This window comes from Amblyomma mixtum, chromosome 4, assembly GCF_055824585.1.
Source record: "Amblyomma mixtum isolate Tamu chromosome 4, ASM5582458v1, whole genome shotgun sequence".
Lineage (NCBI taxonomy): Eukaryota > Metazoa > Arthropoda > Arachnida > Ixodida > Ixodidae > Amblyomma > Amblyomma mixtum.
In genome coordinates this window covers 89151626-89166085 of record NC_143015.1, presented here as the reverse complement: position 1 = coordinate 89166085, position 14460 = coordinate 89151626, and the positions used below count along the sequence as shown (strand labels likewise).

General features: G+C 42.9%; 1 long non-coding RNA gene across 1 annotated transcript; it reads right to left on the bottom strand.

Moving 5' to 3' along the window:
• Positions 1-279: 279 nt before the first annotated feature.
• On the bottom strand, positions 280-13600 carry LOC149347345 (uncharacterized). Its single transcript, XR_016292129.1, has 4 exons — positions 13515-13600; positions 1960-2137; positions 1426-1491; positions 280-515 (listed from the first exon to the last, which is right to left on the bottom strand). It is a non-coding gene; the product is annotated as an uncharacterized LOC149347345 (long non-coding RNA).
• Between the last annotated feature and the right edge of the window lie 860 nt (positions 13601-14460).

Genomic DNA, 14460 nt, shown 5'->3' with positions numbered 1-14460 from the left:
TGGATCAGGCTGCCCATTCCCAGACGTCGCATTTAACTGTCGAGAACTGGGTTCCTGCTCGTAGACGGGGTCTCGCTCACTGACAGACTAGTCATTTTCGGTTACTGATGATCTAGAAGATTTCACAAGCCGCTGTAGGTGCTTGTGTTTGCGGCGAACAAGTCTGTTATCTCCGGGGTGTACTCAGTATGACCGTGGTGCTGATGGCGCCATTCACGCGTTAGTCTTCGGGACGTTGCTTCGGGACGTTAAACCCCAATAAACCAAACCAAACCAAGCAGCAGTCTGAAATCTTTACGAATGCATGTCCATTGTTTTTATCTAAAAACTCGTGCAATGGCGTCAGCTTTATTTCAGACATCCAGCATAGAAGTTTGTTCCTCTTCAGCCTTAATCGGTGCCGTACTACCCTTTGGGCGAATGATCCGGATCATCGAAAAAAAGTCTAGCCACCACGTCTGAGACTTCTCGAGCATTCTCGTCATCCGCTCTGGCAAAGAATGCCATCAGAAACACTGCAAAGAAGGGAACAAAAAGAATTCTTTTCAAACGAACGACACGGCAGCCAAATTAATGTGCCATAAAGGCGTCCCCCTCTGTCAGCCTGGCACCAGTTCGCAAAAACCACAGGCCATCGCAGGAATGCTGTTCGGTAATTACAAAAATTACTCCGTAATTTTTAATCAGAATACGATGAAGTGTCTTTATCAATCGCAGTATTGCGGTTGGGAAGGTAAGCGGAAAAAAACATTTTGTGGGCCGCTTGTACCTTAAATTAACAAATTGTTTAGAAAGTTGGAAAAATGTTATGTTTCGCTGCTTTGGGTCTGAACTGCAGTACGGTGAACAACAAATAATATGACGACCTGGTGCCGACACTTGTACCTTTAATCAATTATACGCTATCCCTGGAATGACGAATAAGAGAAGGATAAAACAAAGTGCACGCGGAACGGAATGCCAACATCACTCCAGAGCGGCAAATAATCTGTCGACTAAACCGTGATTTTAAAGACGACGAAGATACCTCGATGACACCACATCTTTATTGCTGTCCTGTTCATGAAACCAGTAGGGAGAGAGATTTCATGTTTACCCTCTATACTGCCGCATACCTAAATGCCTTTGTTATTCTTTGTGCATGTCTCCTCTCTACATGATTGCGAAATTGCATTGTTTATGGAGTTCGATTTTTTTTCCCACGTCAGTAGCTCTGTGCCATCCACCCAGCATTGCCCATTACGAATCTATTTAGTAAGGAATCCGCAAAGAAGTCGCCTAGAAAAGGAGAAAGGAGGAAGAAGCAGAGGCAAGAACCCCTGGTATACACGAGGATTGCCCTTGATAAACTTAGCTGCGTACATTTTTGATTTAGCTTGCTTTGGAAGACGCCCACGTGAACTGTCAAGTCAGCGGCTTACTCACCCAAGAGCGCGATGACTAGTCCCTGAACTGAAGTCAGTTCCATGTCGGTTGTTTGCCAGGAGTGAGCTAGGAGCAAAGACGGAGCAATTGAAATGTTTGCGTTTTGTAGAAAGCCAATCTGTAGGCCATTATGCACCGGAAAGCACGCTTTTTTGAAACATGTCTAATTTTTCAACAGATTAGTCGCTTACAGGCGTTTCTGCATCTTTTTGTTTTGCAGTAAAAAGAATAACTTTCTAGTCGTTCACGAAAAACTTTTGCAATCGGCCTTGATATCCCAGCATGGGCCCGTGGTGCGGAAAACCTCGCGTTATCAGAAAACTGTTTGCCATAGTAATGTGTACTGATGTTGTGAGCTGCAAACAAAATGGATTTTTCGGATTACGCGTTTTAAATGCAACGCACATTGATTGAGGAAGCTGACACAGACGCTGTAATAGCACAGAAAACGCCTTCGCTCTAAAAATCCTCTATTCGACAAGATATACGCCCCTGTTCTGATACAGGTTCATTTAAAGCGGCACGTGTAAGTACCTTTACGAGACGCCTTCTTGCTGCCACGTAGGTATCACCGTTCCGGCCAAAGCTTTTCCTCGTTCAGTCAACAGCCTTTGTCCTGGTTGTGCGCTTTACCCTAGATGTAGCGACTACAACAGCGCCGCACTCTGCTTGTACCGGATGTGGACCGCCGCAGCCAGCAATGAGCAGATGTCTACAAGGGAAGCATTCGCGAAATTACATGTCAAACTTTCCCTTCATTCTCCTCAGTACGGTTAAAAATTGCAGCATAAAGCAGTTTGTGTGTCCTAATGTGAAGAGTGATCTTTGTATAATCGGTAAAATGAAGTATTTGCCGGCTGTTTAACGCAGCAAAAACTAGAATTCTTCGTAGCGAGTGGCTCCAAACTGACAACATCCGGTCTTCTGCGAATATTGCCGCAAATTTGGTAGACTCGCACAGACCGGCCTTGTAGCAGTATTGATCAAACCGAAACAATTTTTCCTTATATGTGCATGTGAACAAATTTGCCTTGGTGCGGGATGTTTTTATCACCAAAATTGATAACAATTATTTGGCAGGCTCCGCCAAGTTATGCATATAATAATGCGCCAATATTTCCCCAGGTCTCCTGATTCCGGAAATAGGTTGTATATCAGATTGGACTACCGGATACTTTGATGTAGCTGACGGAAGTTATTTAATAAACAATTGAAGCGCAACTACTCAGTAAATAATCATGAATTTGTTTGCCACCTGCCACGGTGGACAGGTTGTGACGACGTCACAAGGTTACGTGACCACTCTCGACCAATGCATAATTTCTGCCACCTGCAAAGGTGGATACCTTCTTCACAATCCGCAGGCCAGGTGGCCAGCTTCCATGGAGAATACCGTAGTAATCTGCGATTCGCTTATGACATTCCTTCCTGAGTTATTAAGGGAATGAATTGCAAAGCGTGATCAATGACTCAGGCAGACCAGAACGGTGGATCTAAAAATTGTCATGCAGAAAACTAAAGAAATATTCAAAAGTCTCGCAAGGGAACAGCAGCTTACAATTGGTAGCGAGGTGTTGGAAGTAGTAAGAGTACATTTACTTAGGGCAGGTCGTGACCACAATACCAGTCACGAAAACGAAATAACTAGAAGTACAAGAATGGGATAGAGCGCATTTTACAGATTCTCTCAGATCATGTATGACCAGTAAATGATCTGACTACTATTACCTCCCTCAAAAGAAAAGTGCATAACAGCTGCATCTCACCGGTACTCACCTACGAGGCAGAAATGTGGAGGCTAACGAAAAGGGTTTAAATTAAATTTAGGACAACGGCGTGAGATACATAAAAGAAAATGATAGGTGTAACTTTAAGGGACAGGATGAGGGCAGAGTGGGTAAAGAACAAACGAGGGTTATTGACATCCTAATAAAAATCAAGAAGAAGAAATAGACTTGGGCATGGCATGTAATGAGAAAGCAAGATAACTGATTGCCGCAAAGGACAAAGGAATGAATTCCAAGAGAAAACAAGCGTAACAGGGGCCGGCGGAAATTCAAGCCGGAGAGGGCTTCGTCCTGCAGTGGGCATATCGAAGCTGATGATGATAATGAAGAAGAGTTTGTGCAGATCTTCAGACTTTATATGGCGTGGTTAGTCGTGCTCTTGGTACTGCTGTTACTCAATCAGTACACTCTCAGAAAACATACAAAAAGACGAATGAAGCGTATTGAAAATGAGCCGAGGATAACTCGTAACTTGTGGCATATATAAAACGCGCATAAAGCCATAGAAAGCACACAACAGAAGACAGTTTTTTCGTTCTTGTGTGCCTCTCGCTGCAGTTACAGAGATTATTATTGTCAATATCCCCTTTATGTCTGGCACGCAAGAAAGAATGGCGCATATATCGGTTAGGCTTATAACTTCATTTCGATCTGGTCGTGCACTAAATCGGGCAACTTTGCGTCGAATCGGCTGATCAAGAAAAAATGTGTCCGTCAGCCTTACTTTGACTTTGCCGGGTCGAAATGAGTCAGACCGACAGCAGGAACTGCTTTAACCCGCCAGGCCCCCTCTTGAATGAAAATTAATTGCTGTCACGCCTTGCAATGGGATATTGTGGGGTATATAAGGAACCACTTCGCTTTTCGCGAAATGTCGGCGAGTTTACGTGGCCAGGTACACAACAAAGAGCTCTCTTTCTTTGGAAGACGCTTTCCAGTAACTCCATTAGGTGTCGTACAGTCCAAGGCCGATCCAGTGGGCATTCTCCGTCTCACGCACATTTCAGCCCACAAAAGTTTGTATGACACAAACCAACGCACTATATAGCTTTTATTTGTTCGGCTGCCACAACAACCCGAACTGCCCAAATGGCCTCATCACATCGCAGACACCGAGGACCGAAGACACTGCTCAGATCATACGTTGATTTCTCTATACCGCACGCGCAACGTGGGCCACTCGGCTAAACTCGTAGTTGCTGTATAAACAACAGGCGCCAGCTGCACAGGCGACCCACCTTTTGATTTCCTAATTTAGCGCCAAATATTGTTGTTCTGACTGACTGAATAAGAGAGTCGCAAGCACAAGAACAGAGCAAGATCTTAATTTACACGTACTGCATAATAGTGCACGTGATATTTCATTCGATCTTTCCTAAGGCCACTACATGAAAGTGGTAAACAATCCAGCGTATATTTCTTCTGTAGCGGCTTACATGTTGGTGTTTATTTTTGGTATTAAACTTTGTCTTCGAGTTTCATTTGACGCTGATATTACATCCACATTTGCTGGAAGACAAGAGACACAATGACCTCTTAAAGGACTGCTTGCAGTATATATGCCAGAAACTATGGCAAAAGGGCCAACAATGGGAAGATCTAATTGGAACTACTAAAATTCTTTCTCGAAAATGAAAATCTTGGAAGCACATTTCATGCACAAAAAGCTTGTTATTGGAGCAGACTAATTCCACTCAGGCATACGATACAAATATTATACGGATATTTCTAATATCATTAAAAATTAGCAGCTGATATGGGGACTTCGCAAAATTAATGGGCGCTAATCCTTTTTTAATCTCACCAAGACAATTATATTCCTTCCTCATTGAGCATTTCCTGCCTTTATATGAAACAAAAAGTCTCTGCACAAAAGCACGCTACTTAAAGTGGTGCGAACTGAGTAACACGGGAGTGTTTAATTCAAACCCGCTATTTTGAAAAAAAATGTAAATTTAGTTTCTTATGAACACCTTATTAGGTGCATGCTCGCATTTAATGCTTCTGATCAAATAAACCTGATGTACCTAACATGGTTGGTTTATTGGGGTTTAACGTCCCGAAGCAACTTAGGCTATGTGGGACGCCGTAGTGAAGGGCTCCAGTAATTTTGACCACCTGGGGTTCTTTAACGTGCACTGACATCGCACAGTACGCGGGCCTCCAGAATTTCGCCTTCATCGAAATTCAGCCGCCGCGGTCGGGATCGAACCCGCGTATTTCGGGTCAGCAGCCGAGCACCATAACCACTGATCCACCGCGGCGGGGCTGACGTACCTCACGTGTCAGCGCATCTAGTGCGAAGGCAAAATGAACGATGGTCGTTAAGGATAACGATTCCAAGAGAAGACAAGCGTAGCAGGAAGCGGCAGAAAGTTAGGTGGGCGGATGAGATTAAGAAGTTTGCGGGGACAGGGTGGCCGCAAGTGGCACAGGACAGGGCTAATTGGATTGACATGGGAAAGGCCTTTGTCCTAAAGAGGGCGCAGTCAGGCTCATGACAATCAGGGTGGTGATTGGCAGGTTGCGATGATGTCACGAGGTCATGTGGCTTATCTCGACCTATCAGATAGTTTCTTGACGTTTGACGGCGAACAGCGGATTTCCCTCACGCGAATTCGGTTGCTATCTCAATAATAACAGACACAATTCAAGCCAGAATATTTTGTGAGTGGATGTCCATCTGGAAGGCGTTACTACGGCTGGAACATATGATTTCTTAAACTACGGATTGGAATAGTGTTTCGTTATGATTCTTTTTGTACTTCGTTATTGAACCATGCTTTCGATATTAATGCATTCGTGCACTCACAGGGGCTCATAGTAACAATCGAAGCGAATGGGACGAAAATATTTATCCGCTGGCTTCCATGGTCTCCTCAAGAACAAAGAGGTCGCACCAGGCGCGGTTGCTCAAAAAAATTCTGTGTGGGTAAGGCCACCCCAATTACTCGCTCTCCACCGCTACACATAATTGGAAATATAAATTTATGGCTAAAGAAGAATTATAATTTCTCCGCACGAAAAAAAAACGCAAAAGAGTGCAGGTTTAGGAGCTAAACGTCCATGCGACAGTGATAACCTTTCTATATTGTTTTTTGCGCGTGCCGCGGTACAGTCGCAGTCTTGTTTAGATGTACTCTTAAATGCAGGAATTTGTGGTTTTTGTTTCGCCATTCACTCGTGCATATTCCAAATTGCATATTACAACGCCGCCTCATACAATGCACTCAGACTCGCCACGGGGGCTCAGTGATTACGGCACTCGAGTGCTGACCCGAAAGACGCGGGTTCGATCCCGGCCGCGGCGGCTAGAATTTCTTTGGAGGAGAAATTCTAGAGGCCCGTGTACTGTGCGATGTCAGTACACGTTAAAGAACCCCAGGCAGTCGAAATTTCCGGAGCTCTCCACTACGCCGTCCCTCATAGCTTCAGACGCTTTGGGACGTTAAACCCCAATAAACCAAACCAATGCACTCAGGAGCAGTCCTCCGTAACGCAGCCATATTGGATCAATTGAGGCGCCTCCTATAGATCATGAGTATCGATCGTCAATAAAACTGGCTTTTCACAATGGGAAATATTCTGTAAGATAATTATAGGAAAGCTTCACCAATTCTACAGCTTCAGTATAGTTCAGTACTGTTCAGTTCAGTACAGCTTCAGTACATAAACAGCAATTCCGGTACTATATTATTCCGGGGAAAACCATGAGTAACAAAAAAGACCCGCGGTCTTCGGGATCACCAGGTACTGTGGCAGTAAATTTCGTCCCTTAATAAGATAGATCCCCTCCGTTCTTTCGTGACCTAGACATTACACCTTTCTTTGCTATGCGCCCTTATAAAAATGGTCTATAGACTTTCTATAGACTTTTTATAGACTCTATAGCCATCCTATAGACTTTTCCTTTTGTCTATAGACAGTCTATAGAAAATCTATGGACTAAAGTCTATAGCTGCTTCAATTTCCTTTTGTCTATAGACGGTCTATAGACTCTCTATAGACTAAGGTCTATAGCCGCCTCAATTTCCTTTCGTCTATAGACTGTCTATAGACCCTCTAGAGACTAAGGTCTATAGCTGCCTCATTTTCCTTTTGTCTATAGACTGTCTATAGACTCTCTATAGACTAAGGTCTATAGCTGCCTCAATTTCTCTTTGTCTATAGACTGTCTATAGACACTTTATAGACTAAAGTCTATAGCTGGCTCAAATTTCCTTTTGTCTATAGACTGTCTATAGACACTTTATAGACTAAAGTCTATAGCTGGCTCAATTTCCTTTTGTCTATAGACGGTCTATAGACTCGCTATAGCCTAAAGACTATAGCCGCCTCAATTTCCTTTTGTCTATAGACTGTCTATAGACTAAAGTCTATAATTGCTTCAATTTCCTTTCGTTTATAGACGGTCTATAGACTCGCTATAGACTAAGGTCTATAGCCGCCTCAATTTCCTTTTGTCTATAGACTGTCTATAGACTAAAGTCTATAATTGCTTCAGTTTCCTTCCGTCTATAGACGGTCTATAGACTCGCTATAGACTAAGGTCTATAGCTGCCTCAATTTCCTTTTGTCTATAGACTGTCTATAGACTAAAGTCTATAACTGCTTCAGTTTCCTTTCGTCTATAGACGGTCTATAGACTCGCTATAGACTAAGGTCTATAGCTGCCTCAATTTTCTTTTGTCTATAGACTCTCTATAGACTAAAGTCTATAACTGCTTCAATTTTCTTTCGTCTATAGACGGTCTATAGACTAAGGTCTATAGCTGCCACAATATCCTTTCGTCTATAGACGGTCTATAGACTCTCTATAGACCAAGGTCTATAGCTGCTTCAATTTCCTTTGTCTATAGACGGTCTATAGACTCTCTATAGACTACAGTCTACAACTACCTCAATTTCCTTTCGTCTATAGACTGTCCACTATAGATAGTCTACTGCCTATAGACCAGTCTATAACAATCGTAATTTTATGTAACAATGTTCGATACACTGACTTTCGACTAAGTCCAGAACAATGTCAATTCATTTTTGCACTGCATGTTGAGGGGACCTGCATCTAGTGACCGCAACTATGTCGGGAGTCCCCCACCACCTTCGCTATTACGGGAATTAAAAAGTATTGCGTGAGGCCATTACAACACCCTCCTGTATATTGCTTTCAGGAGCATTGACAAGCTCCTTTACGTTATACCGTGACATATATTGTCAATACAATTAGATATTAATGCTAACAAGTAAGCCGAGGAAAGGCAGCCGTTCTTGAAGTAAGCCCGCAAACTGTACTACATCGAACGAATACGCTGTCCCTTAAAGGAATCGCTCTACACAATTCCATTCCATCTTTCGATCGTTACTGTCCAACGCGCTGAAATCAGAAACATTTCATCAAAGGTTCTACATTTCTCTTTAAAACGTCCTGAAAATAAAGGGGGAAATACGGGTGTGAGAATTCAAGGAAGCGCCCATGCCTTAGAAACACTTTAGATTAATCTCAAAGAGCCTGGTCCTCTGTGCGATTAACATCTGCCATTTCTACCTTTGCAGTTTGTATTCACGTGAATAAGTGCTGCGACGCAACAATCACAAAGCCAGTATTTTTTCGTTCCTACCCTTGCACCTGTTGCTTCGGAGCCGATGGCAGGCTGATGTGGCGCATATCAGTTTTCTAAACACGAACACACGCAAAAAAGACGTTATGCTATGCAACCTTATAATTATTATTTGAGAATTGTACAACATACTATTCGGTGGGAGATGCGGCGCGTATACTGACAAGAAGTTAGATTTCCGTTCTGTTTTCACGAAAACAATAAGATTTTTAGAGGGTAAGCCAAGAATTTAAGCTTATAAACCAATTGCCTTCTGTGGTCTTGGATATCAGATCAAGCTGCACACGGCAAGAGTGCGAGCGATAAAGATACGACCGTGAAATGGGTTTCTGTTTCACGTTTTACCCATTTTACCGCGAGACGGCGGAAAATCATTCGGACTGCAAACAACCCTGTGCGTGGCTGCATCAATGGTGTTGGTGTGTTTTTCGCGGATTACGTTTTCTTCAAAATCCAGCTTCATCGTCCGCTTACGGTAAGTCTACACGTTTATATTTTATTAATTTGGTCTCCTAAACCACTCTAAGCAGAGCTGTGTGTGCAGAACAGATTATGTGCGCAGTTACAAACGTCCTATCTTCGTTTCTAAGGCGGACGCCATCGGGTTCTCGACTAATGCCGCTTATCTCTGTCCCGCTGTCTTTACTAACGCGCGGAAAGGCAGTCTGTGCGATGCCCTTGATGATAAGCCGCTCCTCGCGAGCTGTCTACTAGATTTTTCGTGTTTCAAGGTAGATGCGCGACCAGAAATGTCGTTTAGCCTGTGAATGACGGCCGAAATGGAACTGTGTGTTAGTTAGCGCCGTGTGAGCTCAATTTACTTTGCACCTCCGAAAACGTGCTTACATACAGTCTCGTTCAGTGGTGGATTACATTTATTTTCTTATCTTTGTGTTATCGCCTCTCTGGACCATGGAGTGCTGTTCTTTTTGAGGTGTGCATTGCTTGCTACGTATGGACGCTCGCTCGGTGCGCGTCGTGGACGCCGACGTTTCAGCAAAGGTGTCTTGTAACGCTATAGACTGGAGCGCGAGACGTTTGTCAAAGTTGTATTCAAGCGGCGCTGGAGGAATGCTTATAGTGTGATGGGTGAATAAAATTCGTTGCCGGCGCGAATGGCCGTCGTGCTCAAACACCGCGAAGAACCCACGAGCTCCATCCCATCTCCCCTTCGCTGCACACGTATGGATTCGTCCGTGTCTGTCATCAGCCGTTGGCCGCCGCCGCTGGCTTGCGGGCACTTCATTTTGAAAGCTGGGTAAAGGTCGGCTCGACAAGAGGTGGCTTACATTTCGTTCCGAGTGGTTCGTTCATGAATCCCGCTCACGCGTGCACAGATTTCTCGAATACCATTTGCGCGAGAGGCAAAGTATGTGTTTCTGATTTCAGACTGCTACGTTACGAAAGCGCCGATGTGGCTCGCCGCTTATTTGCGCCTAAAATTAAATTAAGCTCTCGTGTTATTATAGCTGCGCCTGTTGAAGGCGTTAATTGTTTCATTGAAATACTTCCTACTTTGAGCACGTTCAATGCTTTCGCTGATTTTTCTAGCAACGTTGGGTTAGGCTGCCTCCATACAAGAAACACACCTCTTTACTGCGCTGTTGGAGCTGCACTTGAAGGAAAAACTAAGTGAATTTCAAGCGGTATTTTATCGTGACAGTAATTTGCTGTCTCAACCTCGCGACTGCTTTTGAAACGGCGCAGCTGCAGCCTCTGTGTACTGTATTAGTTTTCTGAATAATGAGCGCGGCATGGAAGCGCTGCAACCCGCTTGTTTCTAAGAGCGCGCGGAGATGTACGAGTATGCTGTTCCATCTTTGTGCTTCAATATAGGCGCAAATCTGTGGTGAACTGGTTGCTTCTGCCTGCTGGTTTTGTATAGCTTGTGCCCGTTTGAGTATCGGCTTACGTACACTCGGCCAAATCTTTAACTGGCTTTGGTGTTGCTTCGCTAAATGCACCTGTAAAAAGGTGCCTGTTGGCTACACTGCTGGCATATTCATGTTGTAATTTGATGCGTGAGATGGCATTTCATAGTTTCTTTTTGTTAATATAATGTTTGAGTGGAGTACTTGCATGTTTAGATCAAAGTTATCAAATATTCATCGTCTGCCGCTACGAAGAGCCGAAACAAGCGGAATACGCAGCAATGGTTATGGTGGCGCATTTGCACTAACCTGGGTAAACGGCTTGTCCGCCATGAAAGGAGTGGTACTTTACACAGAGGATGAGGCCATATGGACAATATCCATTGCTGCGTATGCCGCTTCTTTCAGCTGTTCGTAGTGGCAGACGAATGTTTCTGATAACGTTGATCTAAACACGCAAGTACTGCACTCAAACATTATATGAACAAAAAGGAACCACGAAATGACATTTCACTCGTTAAATTACAGCATGAATATGCCAGCAGTGTAGCCGAAAGGCACCGTTTTTACAAGGTGCATTTAGCGATGCAACACCCGAGCCAGTTAAAAATTTGGCCGGGTGTACCAGGCTTAATTCACGCAGGGTATTCTGAAGCGCTTCTTCTATAGCGGTTATAAGAATAAATGCTGCAATATTCTCCTTTTTGGATCCCTCTGTAAGGTGCACTGAATCTGTATTTTATGGAGGTGGCATTCTTAACAGCTCCTTGCGAGTCAATGCAGATATGTGGCACAATTGTTCGAAGTCTTCTGTTACAAATAGTGTAAAAGGATTGCCATAAAGAGATCAGTATTGGCTGTAACATTATTGCCATACAGAAATCAATATCAGTACTGGATTCAGAGTTGAGTGCTCCAGGGATTAGGGGTCTTTGTTACAATGTTTTATGACACTTATAATCTGTCGTGTATTTATTGAAATGATTGAGCCGGCGTGATAGCTCAGTGGCTATCATGTTCGTATGGTGACCTGAAAGATGCAGGTTCGATTCCGGCCTAGGCGGTCGCATTTTAATAGAGGCAAAATGCTAAAGGCCTGTGTACTCTGCACAGGTGACCGAAATTATTCCCCAGCCTTTCACTTTAGCGTCTCGTAGCCTGTGTCGCCTTGGGTCTTTGAACCCCATAAAACCAAACCAAAAGATCAAGATTGCCTTTCTAGAATGCATAGCCAGGATATGCCTTGCATTTATAAAGCACATGTGTAGAGATGGAATGGGAATTTTTTTTTCAGTTCCTCTTATATTATTATTTTTCCTTTGTGCTGTACAGGTGAACATGCCCGGATGATTTACTGCAGACAACAGGCCACAAGAATGCTTCTGAGGAAACCAGCCGGACTGTACTTTCAACTTTTATGTAACTGTGGTGCATTCTTATGGTGCATGTATTGCATATTCCCAGCCTGGATAGCTTGGAAATAAACTAAATTTGTAAGTATATTGATTGTTTCATGTGTGAACTCTGTCTGGTGACCTTTTTCAACGGTTGTAGACTGTCTGTCTATAGGCAGTCTATAGATAATGGTCTACTAATAGTTTAGTAGACAGAGGTCTATAGACTGTCTATAGACAAAGGTCTATAGCACTGCCAGGCCACACACCTATGGAATGTCTATAGACAGTCTATAGACATATGTCTACTGGACCAGTAGACTTTTGTCTGTAGACTGTCTATAGACAGTAATCTACAGGAAGTCGATGGCCATAAGTCTATAGGTCGTCTATAGTCAGTCTATAGACAAGTGTCTATAGACGGTCTATAGAGAGCTCTATAGTAAATGTATGACCATAAGTCTATAGATCGTCTATAGACTGTCTATATACCTGTGTCTATAGACTACCTATAGACCTATAGACGTTCAGTAGACATTTGTCTATAGACTGTCTATAGACAAAAGTCTACTAAAAGTGTATGGCCATAAATCTATAGACTGTCTATAGACCAGTCTAAAGGATTTGTCTATAGACAGTCTATAGACTTCATAGACTAAAGTCTATAGACAGTCTATGGACTGTCTATAGAAATTTTTATAAGGGCGGGATTTCAAACTAGCTTGTGTGGTTATACATATACTAAACCATAACCTCCCACTGTCATCATCTGTTTTCGTATATCCATCTCTTTTTAACTAGAAATTTCTTCAATTGTCGTTTTAACCTTCCTGTTGTGAATAATGTGTACGGTGAAAGAACTATTGGCTATGTCGGTGCTAAAATTTGGAACCAACTGCCAGCCAACTTAAAATTGCGTCAATTGCCCATCGCCGAAATAAAGAAGTTTTTTCAGAGCCAGCAGTATTCGACTCCACTATAAATCAGTGTTTCTCTTGGATGCCCTCATTCTTTTATTTTTTGTTTTTGTCCTCCTAACTATTGTATAATTTCTTCAGTATTTCGCTTTTATTTGTATATAACTTTCAGATAACTGCTGTATAATACTGAATTGTCTCGCTATAATATTTTTTGCACTTCCTGCATGGGCCCAAATCTAGCCGAGAAGGCTAAGGGCCCAGATTATTCGCATGTATTCTTTTTACTAACCGTTTGAATAAAACTGATTTTGATTGATTGAAGGAGAAAGAAGGCGGACTTGTATTTGCTGGTGAGCTTTACGTCAGAATCTTTCAGCTGTGATCAAAAGGAGAAGTAACGCGATGGATGAAAATAATGGATATAACTCTCTCTTGGCTATGATAGAGTAAAACCGGCGTTTTAGAGTGGAGCCGAGCATAATGAAAAATGATACCTCACCTGTGTCATAGAAGTCTGCAGATGCCTCGTTTTAGGTCTTTCATTATTTTATACTCAGCCAGAGCCCCACGTGGAGGAAAAACTTCCTATGTCCTAAAATCTACTTGTTGTGCCCTTGAGCATTGTAGATGTACACGGACACGTTGCGAGCGGATGCCACATCCGGTATGTGCTCCGGTCGCTGATGCTGTAGATTTTGTGAGCATGCATGGAGAGACGAAAAAGCATGAGGTCGATTGAGCTGTAGTCCTCAAAACGGAGCTGAGCTGCCAGTTGCGTGTGGCATCAAAAAGCGTATTATCATTAAGCTGGGAGGAAACTGTAAACACTCAGTATTTTTAAAAGAAAATTCTAAACTCTAAATCTCTCAATTTTGTTTCATCAAAATATCCATTCAGTCCAGGAAAAAGCGCAACTGATTATACGTGCATAATTAACAATTCTTCCAAAGATACAAAAGAAAGTTCTTACATCCTGCGCATCTCGCGCAGGGGAAGCTATAAGCTTCTAAGTGAAATAATTCCAGGATTATCGCAGTACTATTTGCCTTCCTCTTTTCATTTTCTCTATAATGCAATTACATGTGTTATTCAACAGCAATTTTTTCGTTTCTATATCACAGCATAAGTCGTCGCAAAGGGAACGCATTAGTTAGGAACATATTGGTTTGTTATGTTAGCCTACCAAACCTCACGTGCGCTGGTATCACATTGTGTGTTATTTAAAACAAGCAACAGAGGTACCCTGACTATTGAAGAATTTAATATCAAATATTTTTATGCCCACATTGAAAGCTTGCCTGACAGCTAACCAGAAGCGTGTCTTGAAATCGCACCATCAGTCTACTAACGGCGCATAAAACCAGAAAAAAGTTTCTAGCCGCCACAAGACCTAAAGCTAGCAAAAGCAAGACTAAGGAGAAGCTGAGCTGCAGATACTGGGGATT